The sequence below is a fragment of the Ceratotherium simum genome, chromosome 8 (assembly GCF_057802395.1).
Source record: "Ceratotherium simum simum isolate JZ-2026a chromosome 8, ASM5780239v1, whole genome shotgun sequence".
Lineage (NCBI taxonomy): Eukaryota > Metazoa > Chordata > Mammalia > Perissodactyla > Rhinocerotidae > Ceratotherium > Ceratotherium simum.
In genome coordinates, this window is record NC_141907.1 from 975,525 (window position 1) to 994,112 (window position 18,588).

Here is an 18,588-nt window from a genome sequence, read left to right on the forward strand (position 1 = left end):
AGGAGGGGCACCGGCAGAGGAGGGGCACCTGCAGAGGAAGAGCATCTTCAGAGGAGTATCTGCAGAGGAAGAGCACCTGCAGAGGAGGAGCATCTGCAGAAGAGGGGCACCTGCAGAAGAGGAGCACCTGCAGAGGAAGAGCACTTTCAGAGGAGTATCTGCAGAGGAAGAGCACCCACAGAGGAGGAGCACTCGCAGAGGAGGGGCACCGGCAGAGGAGGGGCACCTGCAGAAGAGGGGCACCTGCAGAGGAGGAGCACCTGCAGTGGAGGTACTGCCTGTACTGGAGCCAGCAGAGGACAGAGTGGCACCTTGAACTTCCCCCTGGGGCTGAGAAGAAGTGTTCAGGGGAAGATAGGTTACCCCACCGATGCTGGGGGCACTGACTCTATCTGCCTCCCATTCCCAGGCAAGGGGCAGGCGTGGGGACAGTTTGGGTGGAGGCTCAGGATGAGGCCCAGCTCACTGCAGGGGGGCTCAGCTCCCAAATTTTATGTGAATGCCTTCTTCCCCACACAGGGAAATACCACGGCCTAGATTGCCCCAGTCCAAATCCCAGCTGAACCCCTCCTTGCCTCAGTTTCCCTGACTGTAGAATGAGGATGATGAAAATGCTAACCTCGGGGTTGTAAGGATTACACGAGATGCTGTAAATGCAGCACCAAGGGCCATGCATGACACAGAGTAAAGCTAACTAATTGTTAGTGCTGCTGCTGGTGGTGGTGCTGGTGGTGGTGGTAGTGTGACAGTGGTGCCGATGGTCCTGATGGTGGTGATGGTGATGGTGATGATGGTGGTGATGGTGGTGGCGGTGATGGTGATAGTGGTGGTTATGGTAATGGTGGTGGTGATGGTGATGATGGTGGTGATGGTGATGATGGTGGTGATGGTGAAGGTGGTGGTGGTGTTGATGGTGATGACGATGGTGGTAGTGGTGGTGATGGTGATGATGGTGATGGTAATGATGGTGATGGTGATGATGGTGGTGGTGATGGTGGTGCTGGTGGTAGTGGTGGTGATGGTGATGATGGTGGTGATGGTGAAGTAGGTGGTGGTGTTGATGGTTATGATGATGGTGGTAATGATGGTGATGGTGGTGATGGTGATGATGGTGGTGGTGGTCGTGGTGGTGATGGTGATGGTGGTGGTGATGGTGAAGGTGGTGGTGGTGTTGATGGTGATGGTGGTGGTGATGGTGCTGGTGGTGGTCGTGGTGGTGAGGTGGGGCATCAGGGTGAGGCTGCCCAGCCTATTTACTCCCCTGGAATAGAGCTGAGAGGAAGGACAGATGAGGCCACGGGTGGAAGAGCAGATGAACAGGTAAATCCAGCTGCATGGGGCTGCGATCAGAGGGAAACTGCAGGACTGCAGGCTGGGGATCCTCGGGGCCGAGGCTCCAGGTGGGGCTCCAGGCTGGGTCAATGGACCGGGGCTTTGGTCCTCTCTGCTGTGCTGTAGGGAAGGCTGATGAGTAAGTCAGCACCTCCCTTGTGATGCCCAGACAACATCCCTGAGCAGAGGCCTTGGCCAAGGGTCCCCCCAGCTGAGCACCCCCATGCTCATCCACCCGTGGTCCAGACTTGGGAACCAGCTTTGGCCTCAGCTTCTCCCTCTCCTCCTGACCCCTGTTCTTGGTACCCCCACTGGCCCCACTTTCACTCTCCCCCCTGGTTCCGGCTTCATAGCATCCACACCCCCACCATGGGTCAAGCCGGCCAGCATCTGGGGCTCCTTCCCGCACAAAGAGGAGCTCTGCAGATGGCAGAAGGAGGGAGGGGCAGGGTCCCAGGGCTGGGGCTGGGGGGAGGGAGGCTGACCTTGACATGGAGGATGCTCAGGGGATGCGGCTGTACAGTGTGTGGGGGGGGTGGGGGGCGGCATAGGACAGGATGGGACCAGATGCCGCTCCCTCCTCGTGGTGAGGCCTGAGCTGGCTCCACCCCCTGAGCTTGCTTCCTCTTCAGAGTCCTGAGTCAGGCCTCAGCTGGGTCTCCCGGCACTCCACTCCTCTGGAGGGACGAGCCAGCCCTCCCTCCTGGCGGCTGCCCCCCTCACTCAGGCTGAACGGGTGGAGCCGCTGAGTAGCCCCCCGGCCCCACCTCCCAGGTGATGGCAGGGCCCCTGAGCCTCCCCCGGGGTTTGCTGCACTTGGCTGAGACCACAGACGAGCCAGATTTCGAGGGCTGAGAAGCCCCTAATGGCAAGGCGCCTTTGCCCCCCAAGCCTGAGGCACACCTTTAAACATCTGAGGGCCAGGTGTCCTCTTCCATCTTCAATTCCAGCCAGTCTGGGGGCGCCACAACCCGAGGATCTACTCCAGCAGCCCCAAGCCCAGGGCCTCTCGGCCCCTTGCTGCCCTTCTCCTCCATGTGTGGGTGCAACACCCCCCCCCAAAGCCACAGGCTCCAGCTGGAAGCGGAAGACCACCCCCAGCAGGCCCGCCCGGAAGGGGCAGCATGGGCAGGCCTGGGCCTCAGCGTCCTCACCTGCTCGGCCCCTCCTGGTGGTTGGGGGACAGACCCCGGCAGCCATGGGCTGCCCCGGCGAGGCGAGGCCTGCTCAGGGGCGCCGTAAAGGTCCAGGCAGAGCCGCGTGGCCGGCAGGGACAGGGTTAAGAGCACGCCGTGGGCCTCCCTCCCCGTTCCCTTGAAATGGCTCCCTGGTTCCGGAATGACTCCGCTTCCCCTCTTAATCTGTATTTTACGAGTGAGAAGCTTTGCATTATGCAAATCGTTAGATAGGAACAGGTGACATTTCAGCAAAGAACACGAGCGGTTGGCCGGGGCGGGCTGCTGATTTAGACATTAGTATTTGTCACAGGGCGGCGGGGGTTGCAGGGACTGGGCTATTCACACCTTAAGGTGGAAGTCTCTCAGGCGGGCGGGTGAGCTGCCAGGGCGGGCTCACACCCCTCAGCTGAGGGCACCCAGCAAGTGGGGAGGCTGCGCCCGTGTGAGCTCCGTTGTGTGCCAGGCACTGCTTAGGGGGCCTTGGGGCAGGGCCAGCACAGCTCCATTTTACAGATGAGGAAACCGAGGCACAGAGAGGTGATGGAGCAGCCCAGGGGTCTCCCGCTGGGAACAGGGCTGGATCCAAGCCAGGCAGGCTATCGGGGGCCCTGGTCTCTGTCCCCACCCCACTTCCTGGGGTCCACCATGCCCAGGCTGGCTCTCCACATGCGGGGTGCCCTGGGCCTGGGTCTGCTCCAGCACCGCTCACATGGGCACTTGCACCCAAGGGCCCCCACCCAGGGCCACACTGCCCAGCCCCACCCTCTGCCCTTGGAGCCCCCAGACACCCTCCCTGTCTTGCCACACCCCACCCCACTCCTCCAGCGCCAAGGGTGCCCTCCCAACCCCTCCAGAGTGCGGAGCCGGCGTGCGCCATGGCCATCCCTCATCCCACTGTCAGACTCATCGGCTGTCCATCTCCCGGGACGCTGTTTGAGAGGAAATGGATGAAAAGAGAAGTGAGGGGCCACCACACTTCACATGGGGAGCCTCAGCTGGTCCTTCAATTTTCTGGCTGCCTGACGACTCTCGCTGCCCTCTCCTCTGCTCCCTGAGCGCCGGGCTCCAACGGGAATAACAAACTGAAATGCTGGTTCAGCGGCCAAGGCATGCCTGTGGGGCTCCCAGGGGCCGGCGAGGCTGAATTTCCCCAGGACACGGGTGCTCCAGGGCTGTCGGCTGTGCTGACATCCCAGGCGGTGCCTGCATAGCAGCCACGGAGCGGGACCTCTCCGCACAGGCCCAGTGAACCGGAGGACAGCGGGCCTGCTTCGGGCTGGCAGGCAGGGCCAGCGGCTGGTCCTGGGAGGCTTTGGGGCAGGCTCCTGGCAGCCCGTGTGTGGCAGCCACGCAGCTCTGACCCGGGGCCTGCGGACCTCTGGCCAGGGCTGAGGTCAGGGCCTACCTGCCTCTCGGGCCTTGGGCCTTGACTGTAGGACCAAGGAGTGGGTTGGACCGGCTTTCCACTCAGCCCGCTGCGGAGCCTGGCAGGCCCCCCGAGTCTCTGAGGAGCGTTGATCAGGAGTCCTGAAGGCCCCTTCCTAGGGCAGCCCCTCTGCAGAGCGCAGACCCTCCACATTCCTCAAGCTTGTGTCATCCAAACCTCCAGCTACTCCAGAGAAATCTTTGAACCCATGGCCTGGATGACCCCAGCTGACCTCGAAGGCCTTGCAGCTCACACAGGCCCTGGAAATGGCCAGAAGAAGGGGCCTAGGCCCAGGGTCAGGATGGCAGCCCCCACCCCAGCTGCTGTGCAATCCTGAACAGGGGAGGGGGTGTGGAGGGGCAGCCCTTCCTCCCCCTCAGGAGCGGGGAGCCCCTGATGGGGAAGTGTTTGGTGGCTGGGGGAGGGGCTACTGGTCACCATTCAGGTGTCTCCTCTGTGCCCTGTGGGGGAGGGAGAGGCAACGGGTAGACTGAAGTGGGACGAAAGCCAGAGCAGCCTGAGGGTAAGCCTTGCCCTCCGGACCCCAACCCCCAGCTTGAGGGGGCAACGCCTGACAGTGTGATGGTGTCGGGAACACGCTTTTCCTCAGAGAGACTTGCGGGTTTGAGATGAGGCAGAAGTGCTCCATAGGGAAGGGAGGGTCAAGGGCCCAGGGCCCAGAGAAAACCCCACAGTGGTGACCGTCCCCAGAGGCTGCCCCTGAACCGCCAGCCCCCCCACGCGGCCCTGTCCATGCTACTGACACCGGGGCGCCCTGGATGCACCCAGCTCTGGCGTCTGTGGGACCTGCCCGAGGGGCACATGCCCAGCCTGTGGCTGGGGGGCGCTCAGTAGGTGAGAGCAGAGCCCACGGCCGAGTTAGGTGCTTGCAGGCCCCACTGCACGGGGCCCCTGCCTGAGCCCTGTGTAAAAATCAGCCTCCTGCTGCCTGGAACGTGGTTCACCCAGCAGCTAGTCCTCCCCACACACCCCAGGGTACGTCACTCAGTCACTCTGCAAACACCAGGAGCCCAGGCAGGACAAGGAGGCCCTGCCCCTGGTGGGTGAGCACTTGCCGCAGGCCCCGCCCCGGGCTTGGCCCTGGCCGTGCAGTGAAGGCCACGGTCAGAGGCGGGTGTGGGGGGCACAAGCCCACGTGAGGCCTCGGGGTGGCCCCTACAGGTGCCACCCCCTTTCCATTCCTGCGGTCAGCGGCAGCGCTCCCGTCCGTCTTCTTGGTGCCCTGACATCTCTCCCCAGCAGTCTACTTCTCCAAGTGAGGGTCACCCCATGGTGGGGCCTCCCCACCCCGTTCCCCTTCTCTGCTCGAGACCCCAGACAGGATCGCCCTGACCCCTCCCCTCCTGCAGCCTTCAGTCTTGGAGAGCGGACAGAACAAACCACAGCAACACCCAGAGCACAAACCATGCCGCTGCTGCCACGGAGAGTGAGATGGGGAGGCACAGCCCACCTGCCAGGGTGCTGACGGAGGGCAGCCTGCGCAGAGCTCAGCGGGTCCAAGGCACAAAAAGAAGGCCAGGGAGGCTGGATGTGGCCGCGTGAAAGAAGGCAGTGGATGCCTTAAAGAGGCCTCTGGGACCAGCTCTGCGAGGCTCTGGACAGCGACTTGGGGCTGCGTTCGCATGTGGGGAAAGGCTGCCCAAAGGCGTGTGTGAGCCCCGGCCTCTGCTCACAGCATGAGCGCAGTGTGACCAGCCCCGACACTGCAGTGGAGGGGGCCCTTGTGGAGGGTCTCGCAGACCCCAGCCCAGCGATTCTGCAGCTGTGGGTGCAGGAGGGGAGGGAGGCCGGGGTGCTCCTGTGTCCACAGAACCCGACCCCGTGTCCTCGAGGCCGTCCCCAGAGAACCCCGGTGTCCCATATCTCCCCAGGCCATGGTGGAGTGGCGTGCCCACTGGCTGCGGTCGGCAGGTGGACCAGGCCCAGAGTGAGGCTGGCTGCTGCCCAGGGCCTGACGCGGGACAGGAGCGGGTGGGCGGGGGGGCTGCCCCTGCAGTCCACTGCCTCGGTGGGCCTCTTCCCACCTCACTCCTCAGTCCCGAGCCCCAGCGCTGTCCTTGGGGTCGGGGCAGGCGAGGAGAGGCCCCATACAGCAGGCCAGAAGTGGGGCATCCGTGCCAGCTCCTCATCTCCCGTTCTCCACACACACCCCACGCACCACCCCGCAGAGGCCAGCGCCTTTATCAGCCAGAGGTCAGGTGGCGACCTCCCGCTGTCCTTGGAGTCTCTCACCCCCGGGGGAGCTCGAGGAGGTCGGGCAGTGCATTGTGCATGGCAGGGACACCCAACAGCCCAGGGCAACAGCCACATCCGTCTTGCTCAACCCGCAACAGGTCAGCATGCAGTAGGTGCTCAATAAATGGAATGAACAAAGACACAGAAATGGGCCTTTGATTATGTCTGTATTTGAAAGCACTGTGCTGGCTGAGGCCATGCACAATGGGAAGACGGTGGGTCCCCACCACTCTGCCCGAGACTGTGGGGTCAGGCGCTCTGATGACCTGGAGGAACCGAGTCCCCCATGCCCCAGGGCCCCCGCTGCCCAAACCCCCAAGTCCCCCGCACCCTGAGCCCCCCGCCCGCCCTGCACCGTAGCCCCTCTAGTGGGGGGCAGGCGCCCATCCTGGCACCTCTTTCGGAGGAGCCAGTGCTGCAGTGACATTTAAGACGAAAGGAAGGGGAGCTGTCCCCGCTCTAATCGGAGTGCCGGGTTGAAATTAGCATTTGAAAAGGAACACTCTCCCTTATCACCGAGGGGAGTCCTGCAGAATAGCCGGCTCCTTTCCGAGCTGCGTTCCATTGTCTATTGTCAATAATCACTTACCTTCAGGCTCATAAATGTCATTCTTGGGGTGCTCATAAACAGCCGATCCCTTTTTAAATTAGCAAGTAGAGATATTTATGGGTTTCTATTAAGGGTGATGGGTGGGAGAGTCGCAGGAGGGAGATGGCTGAGCAGGCTGCAGGGCGCCCAGATAAGGAGAGGCGCTGCGGGAGGAGCCTGAGGAGCCTGGCCCCACCCGCCACTCAGCAGGCCAGACACCTGCCTGGCACCCACCAGATCAGAGCCCACCCGGCCACTCCTGCGGGTCAGCCCCGGTGCGGGAGGGGGACCTGCCTGCTGGCGTGAAAACTGCCCAAAACTGCCCAGGGGTGAGACTTCAGTGTGGGGGTCCCCAGCGCCAGAGAAGACGGCTCCTCACAGGTGTGGGAATCTCTCGGGCACACACGCACGCACTCACGCATGAACATACACATGACACGCACACATGTACACAAACACACAAATTTACACATGAACACACACACAACACACATAACACACTCACACAGGGCCCTGCACAAGCCAAAGGGCTCCACCTCTAACCTACTTCTCCTGCCTCCCCTCCCTCCCCCTCCCCTGCCTCGCCTCCCTCCCCCTCCCCCTCCCCCTCCCAGTCCCTTAGTCCCCTCCTCCTTTGCCCCTCCCCTCCCTTCACCACTTCCCCTCCCTCCCCTCCTTTTCCCCTCCCCTCCCCTCCCTTCTCCTCCCCCTCCGCTCCCTCTTCCCTTCCCCTCCTCCTCCCCTCCCTCTCCCCCTTCCTTCTCTCCATCCCCTCCCTGCCCTTCCCTCCCCCTCCCTTTCCTCTTTCCCCTTCCCCTCTCCCTCACCTTCCTCCTAATCCTCCTCCCCCACAGCCACTCCAGTGGAGCCAGAGGGATTTTTTTTTGACTTTTAATCTTGGAACAATTTCAGATTTAGAGAACATTCACAAAGACAGTAAGAGAGTTCCCGAGCACCTGGCCCGGTGTGCCCTCACGTTTCATCTTCATGACGGGTGCATTTCTCACAACTAAGAACCCAAGGTCAGCACATTACCTCCACTAACCCCCAGGCTTGATCCAGATTTCCCTTTGTTCCCCCACCGACCCCCTCCCTGGCCCTCAACTCGCCTTGCCCTTCACGGCCTTGGCGGCTGGATGGCTGGCTGGGGCCCTGTGGAACGTCGGCCCCCTCGTCACTCCTACCCAGGGCAGCTGGTCCCCCCACGGGGCCGTAACCGCTCTCCCCTCCAGGCCCTGGGCCTGGGCCGGTCACTAAGTGCAGCGCCCACTCGAGGGGGTCAAGCTCCCCCTCTTGGGGGTCTAGTACATTTCAGAGACGGCCCTTCATGCCCCACCCATGCCCTTCATCTGGAGGACTGCCTCCTGGGCCTCATTTCCCACGAGCCCCACTCCCCCAGGCCACACCTCACCCCCAGGCCACACCTCTGCCCCCAGGCCACACCTCGCCTCTGCTGACCCCACTCCTGCTCTCGGGTCCCTGCCCCTGCCAGGTGACTTGGCCACTCTGCCACCCTCCGCAAAGGCCAGTCTGCTCTCTCGCTGGCGTCCACCTTCATGAAGTGGCACAGAAGGTCCTGGTCACTGCTAGCTCCAGCACGGGGCTCAGGGCCGCCAGGGGCATCATGTCCCTCAGTGTGTGAGCCAAGCGTGCTGGCCCTGTGCAAACGCCGCCCCTGGGGCTCTCACAACAGCCCCACAGGAAGTGTGGTGGGCGGAGGCTCCAGGCGCCCCGGAGGTGGGGCGGGAGGTGATTGGGGGGGAGGGGGGGTACACGGGCAGATGGACAGATGGCAGTCAGCAGATGACAGGGGCTCAGAGCAGCTGGGCAGCAGAGCAGGCCACACACCCAGCTCACACCCCAAAGTGTGCCAGGCTGGGGAACTCGGTGGCTGGATGTCGAGGAAGTGGACGCCCGCAGGCACGGGCTGCCTGGGCTCTTTGACTGCAACGAGATTTCATCCCAGCCTGTCCCGAAGTCTCAACAAAGGCAACAAGAGAGCATCAAATGTGTGATATGGACAAGTCCAGGCTGGCTTCACAGACAGGTGTCCACGGGACGCTCTGAGATGATGGCCTCTCGGACCGTGACACTGCTTTCCCAGAGACACGTGAGAACCCTCACCCCCACACGGTGAGGGCCCCCCCCACCCCGGCAAGAGGAACAGGAAGGCCTGCCAGGCAGCCACTGCCCACCCTGTCCCTGCACAGAGGAGCCAGAGCCCCAGGCCCTGCCGGGGAACGGGGACACGGCGGTCACCTGGCTAGGCTAGCCACATCCCTCAGGAGGAAGACAGGACAGGGACTCCACGTGGACTCCCGGGCTGGGCTGTGTCTGGACCAGCGACACTGTCCCTGGAGGGCCTCACAGGGCCGCAGCTGAGGAAAGGTGGGAAGGGCACTGTCCAGCGGGAGGGGTGTCCCGAGGGCACTGAGGGCGAGGACGGTGCTGGGCGCTGACCGAGGGGTCCCACAGGCAGCCGTGAGAGCAGGTTGTGGGCAGGCTGGAGGCCAGGGGCCTGTGCAGTACCCCCTCCAAGTGGACGGGAGGTGGTCTGATGCTGGGTCCCACCTGTCCCCTCGGGAGCAGAGGATGGAGGGCCTGGGCAGTCAATTTCCTGTCCCCACCCAGGAAGTGGCTTGGTGCCCTGGAGTCCTAAATGAACAATCTCCCTCCCGGCCAGGGTGCCCTAGTGGGGACTGGAGGGTGGGCTGGGAGAGAGAGGCTGCCCTGTGGGAGGTGGGCGTGCCGCTGGCCACCCTGCACCCCCAGGCAGCAGGGACCCGGCCCACCTGCAGCCACCCCAAGGGGTGGGGTCGCCCTGGGACAGCTCGGAAACGTCCTATACAGGTCTGAGCCCCTGGGGGCGTGGGCCACAGCCTCCCTCCCGCAGCTGCAGCCCCTTGGCAGCAGCTCGTCCGCGATTCCACCTTAAATGGGTTTGATCGGCCCGTGCACCGGTGAGCGCATGCTAATATTGGCTCCAATAAAGAGCAAATCAGGACCCAAGTCACCTCGTCTTATCGCACAGTCAGAACTGATGGCTGCAGAAGTCATAAAGATCCCATTTAATCTCGCGCCTATCTATCACCGCGGACGTCTTCACCCTCTTTGTGCCGGGGTAATATGTGCTCATTACGAAAGCAAAACAGATCTGGCATGAATAAACGCAGGATGAAGTGCTCACGCGGAATGTGACAGCATGATCAGTGGCGGCAGTAATCGCAGGGAATCGGACGCCTAAATTATTCCATAACCGTGATTTGAGGGGACAGCCCGGAGCACCCCACACTGCCTGCGTGGCGACGTGTCCTGATAAAATATCCTTCCCAATTTACGGGCCGCGCTTGGCCAGCCTGCCGCTGCGCGCTGTCTGATCACGCCATCAGCAACGAGAAGGGGCTCAATTGAGACTCAAATGAAAGGGGATTGGAAAACTACCCTCAATTGAAATTACATTTGTAAATGAAGCAGACTTTTTGTTCAGAGTGTGAGCGTCACGGTAAATCTGCGTGAGAAGTCATCGACAGAGGCGGCGGGCCAGGGGCGCAGGGGCGGCTGGGATTCTGCTGTGCGGGGGGGAGGGGGGGTCCACACTGGGGAGATGCCCAGAACCTGTGGGCCCTGGGGGACAGCTCCAGAGAGGGAAGGACGAGTCGGGACAGCACAAGGAGCCAGGCCTGGTCCGCCCATGATGGGCCCCGGGCAGCATCTCTGAACCCCACTTCCCATCTCTAAAATGGGGTGCAGGGTGGCCTCCTCGTGGGAGGTGGGGCAGGGCTGCATGACAGAGGAGTCAGAGCCTATGCCGGCTTCCCCCTGCCTTCCAGGGGCGCCCCCGCCTGCCTCCCTCTGTCCCCTCTGCTCCTCTGTCTCTGGCCACTGCCCGGCAGCCCTCATCTGTCTGTCTTCCGTCTGCATGTTCCCTCTGACTGAGGTGGGGAAGCATCCTACCCCAGAGGTGGGGCTCAGCAGCCCTCAGAGGACACAGCACTGAGGGGTGGGCACAGCTCAACTCAGGGGCTGGGCGCTGGGGGCCCAGATCAGTCTGACTGGCCATGTGCCCCATGACCTTGGCATGTCCCCGGGTCCAGGCACTCTCACTGGGGACACTGAGCAAGGACAGCCACGCACGGGTGCAGGAGAGAGGAGGAGAGGGCAGAGCTGGCCAGCAGGCTGGTCTGGGCCAAGGGTGGCTGCTGGCCTCGAGGACTCCACTCCGTGCCGGCTCCGCGCTCCGCCCTGCCCTCCAGTGGCATGAGCAGGGAGGTGGGGCAGCGCCTTCTCCCAGGCCTTTATGTAAATCAAGGCCTAATTAGCCCACCCGGCATTTGTGTAGAATATTATTTTTTTAATTACCGGCCCTGGGCAGGTTCGGCTGTTGCCTGTTGTGGGGCCAATTACCATAAATCCCCCGGTAACAATTAACAGTGTTGGCGCCGAGCTGCATGTATTTCCAATGTTATAATTATGCTCTGCGCGGCTGTTAATTGGGCTATCTGACTCTTTACTTTTTATGCTGCTCATCTGCTCATTACCGCAGCCATTTAATTCAATTAGCGCCTTAATTAGAGGAACAGTCTTGTCCAACGTCGGGCCTTGTCAGGGAGCCGGCCTGATGAGCAGACAAACACCCGCCAGCCGCCAGGCCTGGGAGGCAGTGGGGGTCTGGGGGCTGAGGTGCTGCGGTGGTGGGAGGCGGGCAGCAGGCTGTCCATGGACCCTTCCACCTTGGAGCACAGCGGGAGGCAACCGGACGATTCCTGCCCCACCCCCTCGCGCCCCCCATGACTTCCGGCGGCTCCCGGGTCTGTCCTCCTGGCCCCACACCCCCAGGACCCGCCCACAAGGCTGGACGCAGCCCCCGGCTGGCAGCGGGCAGGTTCCTTTGAGCCACTCTATTGAGATCCCTTGTACCCTGCCTATTAATTATCCTAATTAGAATTAAATGAAGCATGTTAAATTGCTAGATTAACCAATAATTAAGCAGCCACCGCACTAAAACTGAATACCACCCGTGCCGGCGCCCCCCTGCCTCTGCGCACCAGGGGCTGGGCCGTGCCAGCGGGGCAGGGGAGGGCCGGGGGACGTTGCCCAGACACAGGATGGCAGGACGGACCCAGCAGCCCTCGCCCGGCCCCTCCCTGCCGCTGGCGCCCCTTGCAGGAGACCCTGCGGGCTGTGCCCGTGGCCTGCAGACCCCAGCGAGGCTGGCACACGCTGGTGCGTGGCTGTGAGGGTTGCGCGAGTCTGCGTGTGAGTGTGCAGCGCGGTGAGGGCGTGAGTGTGTGCTCCCGAGGGTGTGAGCGTGGGTGTGGCCGCAGTGTAGGGTGTGAGAGCCGGCACGTGGTGCCTGCGCTTGAGGGCGCCTGCAGATGCCAGTGTGTGCCACGCAGGGTAAGTGTGGGTGAGAGCATGGATGAGTGTGTGGATGCGCACGTCGTGTGGGTGTGAACATGTGTATATGTGCGGTGTGAACACCGCGAGGGCCGGTGACAGTGGGCGGAGCCTGGAAGCCCCGCAGAAGACTGTGGGGGTAGGAGGTGGAGGACCCTCAGGGCGATGCCCACCAGGCCTGGGGGGACAGAACCGCTCAAGGGAGCCCAGCCGGGAGGGGCTCTGGGAAGCCCTGAGGAGGGAGCGTCGCTGGGGCACAGCCGCGGGCCCCCTGCCCCCAACCCGAACCCCCAGGATGAGAGACCGGGCACAGACAGGTAAGCAAGGGGCCAACGCCACACGCCCCTCCTCCGCCCCCACCAGGGAGGCAGGAAGCGGGGCAGGGGCAGAGAGAGGGGGAGGGGAGGGGAGGGGAAGAGGGAGGCAGGGGGGAGGGGGCGCGGTCCAGCCCCCGCGTCCCCCTCGCGCGGCGCCCCCGCAGGCGCTGGGAAGGCGACGACCCCGCACTCCTGCCCCCGCCCTCTCCCACTCGAGCCGGGGGGGGGGGGGGTCCCTCTCCCCGTCCCCGCCCATACGCCCCCGTACCCCGCCCCCCCCCCCCCCCGTACGCCCGCTCCTGCGCAGGCGCCCTCGCGGACCCTCCAGGTGCGGAGGGGGCAGCCCCCTCGAGGCCCCGAGGCCCCTGGATGTCCAGCCCCAGCCCGCGCCCTCTCGCGTCTGCAGGGGGTCCCCTGGTGGCCACGCCCGGCCTTGCACTTGTCGCCCCTCCGGGATCGCCCCCCACCAGCATCTGAGACCAGCTCCGCACACCTGCACCCTGCGTCCAAACCCGGGGTCCTGCGGGGGCTGTACGACGCGATTTAAAATACAGTCCACACGGCACATCTAGGCTCGATTCTGCCCCCACTTGCCAGCTGTGTGACCACGGGCAGGTCCCCAACTTCCGTGTGCCTCAGTTTCCCCGCCCAGGATTGCTGAGAGAATTGGGTGGGTTCCTACTCAGGACGCCCAGAGCCCGGCCTGGCACGGAGGAAACACGCAGCACGCGTGGGCGGTGGTCACTGTCCGCACACTTGCCTGGCGCGAGCACAGGGCCTGGTGGGCCAGTGGTTGGGGCTTGGCCCGGCTGGTGGCCCGCCCCAGGCCGCCGGGACCTGCGGGAGGGAGGGGACGCCGGGCTCGGCCAGCAGCGCCTCGAGGGGGCAGGCTGACTGACCCCAGTGCAGTCTTCGCTTCCCCGCGGGCTCGCCCCGGCCCAGTCTCTGCCGGGGACATCCATCCCGCGGGCGGCAGGCGTCAGCTCAGGGCCTCGCGGCTGTAAACTTGCTCGTAACAGCCGGCTCCTGCAGCCCGAAGATATTGACTCTGAGGAGAAACAATGGCAGGAATAAAATAAAAATAAAAAAGTTAATTATCCTCTGTGTTTGTAATTTAATTAAAGATGCAGTAAAGTTTTACTGTTTTTCCAGGTGATGATGTTTAGAGCCCGAAAAGCTATTTGTGCTGGTGAGATTCAAGTGCATTTTAAAATGTTCCTCCAGTACTTTCACATTTGTTGATAGATTTTTAAATTAAACTTTAAATTGTAATCTAAATTACCTCCAACAATTCATGGTCCCTGTAATGAACTCCCACCGTTCGCGCTGTCATCCGGCGATGATGGAGTGCGAATGGGGCTCTGCGGCCGCCGGCTGCAGCCAGACCAGATCCGCAGAAGGCCAGGCACCCGGCCAGGCGGGCAGACGGTCCCCTGGTCACCCTGGGCAGGTCCACCTTGAGGAACAGGCCTCTCCCATGGCGGAGAAGAGCCCTGAGTCCCTGCTCCAGGGCCCCCGTGCCTCCATTGCAACCCACCACAGGCATCCTAAGCAAGGAGAGAGCATGCATCAGCCAGAAGCATCCAGAACTCCACAGGCCCCCCCGTGCTGTCAAGAAAGGGCTCCTGGAGCCAAGAGGGCAGCTCGGCGCCAGAACCCAAGGCAGGGCAGTGCAGCAGACTGGAGAAAAAATGCTCTGGGCCCAGCAGATGGCCCCTTCTCTAGCGTGAAGGCCCCCACCTCCAGGCAGGCCCTTCCAATCCCAGCATCTTGTGCCTGCGCGGCCCAGGCCTCATCTGTGGTGCTCAGACCCAACAGAACTGAACAATTACGCCCCTCCCTTAGAGAAGAAGCTACAGAGAAACAAAATCTAGTCTGAGTTTTTATTTTCTTCTGATGTTTCCCAACTTGGTTGTTATTTTTTGTTATCTGATTTTGTTTTCCTTTTAGTGCGGCTGCAACTTGACCTATTCCCGGCAAGGCCCTGTCAGGCTTTCAGCATGTGTGTGCACACGTGCACGCACTCCTCAACAGGCCCGGCAGCTTTAACCTCGAGTGGGCCTGACCCACTGCTTGAAAATAACCTGGGGGCAGGTTGACCTCAGTAATCCCGGAAATGAAGCTTAAGACAGCAAGGTGTGCCATTCGCATTTAATATTGCAGCACTGAGGATTTATTTGATGGAAATGGCGTCTCCTGCCATCGCGGGCAGGGCCTGCCGGTGGATGATACATTCGAAAGAACCTGGCAGCGTGACCAGAGGCTGGCAACCATCTGGCCCTCTGACCCCGTGTTGGAAGTGAGTAAATGACCAAGGGTAGAGGAGACAGGGACAGCGTCTCTCACAGGGCTCTCCAGAGAGACAGACCCAGTGGGATGTGTAGATATCAGTATAGGTGTCTGTACGCATATGGATGTGGACATCATACACATACATAGAGAGTTATTTTAGGGACTTGGCTCATGCAATTGTGGGGGCTGGCAGGTCTGAATGCTGCAGGGCGGGCCAGCAGGCTGGAGACCCAGGAAGAGTTGATGCTGCAGCTCGAGTCTCAAGGCCATCTGGAGGCAGAATTCCCCCTTCCTCAGGGGAGTCTGTTTTCTGTTGAGTCCTTCAAGTGATTGGATGCGGCCCACCCACATTATGGAGGGCAGTCTGCTTTACTCAAAGTCCACCCATCTGAATGTTAATCTCATCTAAAAAATACCTTCACAGCGACGTCTAGGCTGGTGTTTGACTAAACAACTGGACACCATATCCTCGTCAAGCAGACGCATAAAATTAACTGTCACAAACCCTGTCTTGGTCAGCTCAGCTGCCATAACAAAACACCACAGGTGGCGGGGCTTCAACCACAGGAACTGATTTCTCACAGCGCGGAAGGCTGGAAGTCTGAGGTCAGGGTGGGGCCAGTTTGGTCCCGTGAGGTTCCTGGCCTGGAGGCGCGGCCTCTGCTGTGTGCTCACACAGCAGAGGGAGAGACAGAGCTGAGTGTCTTCCTCTTCCTATGGGGACACTAATCCCATCATGGGGGCCCAACCCTCATGACCTCGTCTAACCCTGATCACCTCCCAGAGGCCCCACCTCGTGATACCCTCACACTGGGGTTTAGGGCTTCAACATGTGAATTTGTGGGGACACAGACACTCAGTGCACATTAGACCCCTTAATTAATTTTCAGCAACTGATGATCACAAAGCCTCACGGGTCAGTGTCAGCTCACCGGTGTTGGGACACAGCCATGGGAGATGAAGAACAGGCCCCCACGGGATTCTGAGCCCTCGCCACAGAGTTCAACCTTACGCCGACCGGCAGAGCCAGCAGGTTGTGGCCCCCCGACCGCCCCCCTCCCTCCTCTCCTCGTGCACAGAAATGCCAGAAACGTCTTTGAGCCGAAGTCTGGATCGGCTTGGACACCGCCCATTGCCCTTAAGGACCGTGAGGTACGTTCTCTGTCCGAAAGCACGGGAGCCCCGGGGGCAGGTCTTCCAGGGCAGGGGGGGTCTCTGTGCTGCTCCCCACATGCAGGCTCCTGGCCGTGCACTGCAGCTCGCCTGGACGCGGTGAGGCCCAGACCCGCTGACGGTTGTCCGCTGGGTCAGCTCTTGGTTTCCCAAGTGTCCTGAGGTGCTGTGTTGTTCCATGCATGAGGGGCAAATTTAGATGCTGGAGCATTTGTGTCTCACAGGCAAACCACCACCCCCGTCAGGGCAGGCGCTGGTTGTGGGGAGAACCCCTCCCTCCCCACCCCGCTTTCTGGAAACCTTTGCTGAACACGTGTCCTGGGCCGGGGCCAAGCTGGGCCCTGAGGTCTGGTGAGGGGCCAAAGCTGGCCCATCCCTCCCTGGCCAGCAGCCTTGGGGAAGGCTCCAGCTGGTGTAGGCGGCGCAGTCACTGACCGCTACAAAGTCCCTGCGGACCCCGTGCCTGACGTTGACCCAGAGACAAAGGCCAGGCAAGCCCCGGGACCCTCACCCAGAGGAGGACACTCGGCACCGTCAGGGTCCGACTAAGCCGAGTAGGGAGGGCGGGGGCACTGGGAGGGCTTCCTGGAGGAGGCAGGTGAGAGCTGGCCAGGTGGCAGAGGCAGAGGGCTTCCTGACCAAGGGAGGCACGTGTGCAAGGGCCCAGAGCCAACACTGACCATGCACCTGCCGTGTCCAGGGGCAAGGCTCTGTGCTCAGGGAGCTGAGTCTAGTGGGTAGAGAAGCAACCAGATCAACAGAGCAAGATAAATGGTACCTTCAGAGAGTGACTGCCTATGAAGAGAAATGAAGGGGGGGGAGGTGGATAAGGGAATTGTGTGGAAAATGCAATCAGAGAGGGCTTCCTGGAGGAGGAGGGGTCAGCCGAACCCAGGACCTGAGACCAGTGTAAGCACCAAGGAAGGAGCGCAGCCTGGCTCACAGCCTGTTCACTTGTATTCACACACCAGGACTCCCGGGTTGACGTGCGCGGTGGGGGACCCCCGAGGGGCCTGTTTCCAGGGTCTGGGGTCCTGGGCCTCCCAGCCGTGTGCAAGAGGCCACACTGGGTCCACGCCATTGGGGGACACGGCCCCAGCACCCCAAAGCCAGCAGCTGTGGGCAGGGCTCCCACTGCGTCCCCAGTCCTCCAAGCACCCCAGTCCTCCATTTCACAACAGTGACTACTGGCCCTCGGTGTCCCTGCCCCTGCCCCCGGGGGCCCTCATCCACGAGGACTGTTCCCTGGCTTCCCAGCCTCCCGTCCGGCCCAGGGAGGCCCCGCGGCAGGGCCCTCGGTCTCCGGGGACCCGCTGTCACCACAGTGGCTCCTGGTGCCGTCCCCCTGGCCCCTCCTGGCACACAGCGGGTGCCCAGTGTCTGTGGGCTCAGAGTGATGCATCTTGTCTCGGAGGGAGGGCGGAGGGAACAAGAGATACTGGCCCCATCGTTAAAACACCGTTTAGTGCTTTGGGGTTTGTTGGAAGACCCTTGTTTATGAAAACACCTCCCTGGGAGCAGCTGTGTCCTGGCAGCCTGTGGTGGCACGTTGTCATGCGGGACGGGGGACCAGCATCCACCAGGCCAGCCAGGCTCCAGGCTGCAGCTTCACACACGTCACTGCAGCAGCCCAGCCAAAGGCGCCTCGACAAGAGCCGGCTGGGGCCAAGAGTGGGGCTGTGTGTGCCACCCGGACTAGCTCCCACCGTGTGGGGGGACCTGCTCCCCGGCTTCTGGGACTTGGGGTTCCCCTGGGGAGGCTGACCTTGGCTGCAGAAAGCCGCTCCCCCAAGGACCTGCCCCCCAAAGGCAGGGCAGCCGCACCCCATGACAAATTGATGCGGGGTGTAAAGGCCCTTGTCCCAGTGAGGCAGCTCTGCGGGGCTGTCTGGCTCCCAAGCTCCTGGCAGGTGGCCTGTGGCCTTTGCCAAGACCCCATTGCTGCCCAGCTCCTCCCTCAGCCACCTCTGCATCCTTCATCCCTCACAGGTGTTGGCCGAGAGCCTCCCTAATGAGCATCCTGCACGCTCCACCCCGTCTCACACAGAATCCTCTGGAAGGCCCGGGCTGACAGCGGAAGAGGCCAACAGAACCAGGCTACCTGAGAGCAATGGGGTGCCAGGATCCCAGAATAGCAGAGGCCAGGTGGTGGCCCGGTCAGCCCTCGGGACAAGGTGGGAGCAGTTCTGTAGTGAGGTGCAGGGTGGAGGGCGGCAGCCGCTGACACAGCTCTGGAGATGGGCCCCCAGGGGCCAGTGAGGTCCTGCTCCTTCCGTGCGATCAGATACGTCAAGGGTGGTGTCGGGAGGCTAGGGGACCACTCCAGGAAAGGCCAGGATCCCTTGCACGTGTCTAGACCTGAGCCACTGTTCTGACGAACACCGTTGACTGAGGAGTGGCTGGTGCCCAGAAGCAAGGGTCTCCACACCCTGGAAATGTGTCCTAACCCCCACCCCTTCCCCAAAGAGACCTACGGCCACTTGCTCAGGGAACCATATACTGGGGGGGATGCCCAAACAGTTCAAGGACTGACACACACAGAGTCCAGGTGGGCACCGTCACCACAGTCCCCTGTGGAGCAGGGACAAGAGGAGCAGAAGACACGGAGTCCAGGGCGACACTGGTCCT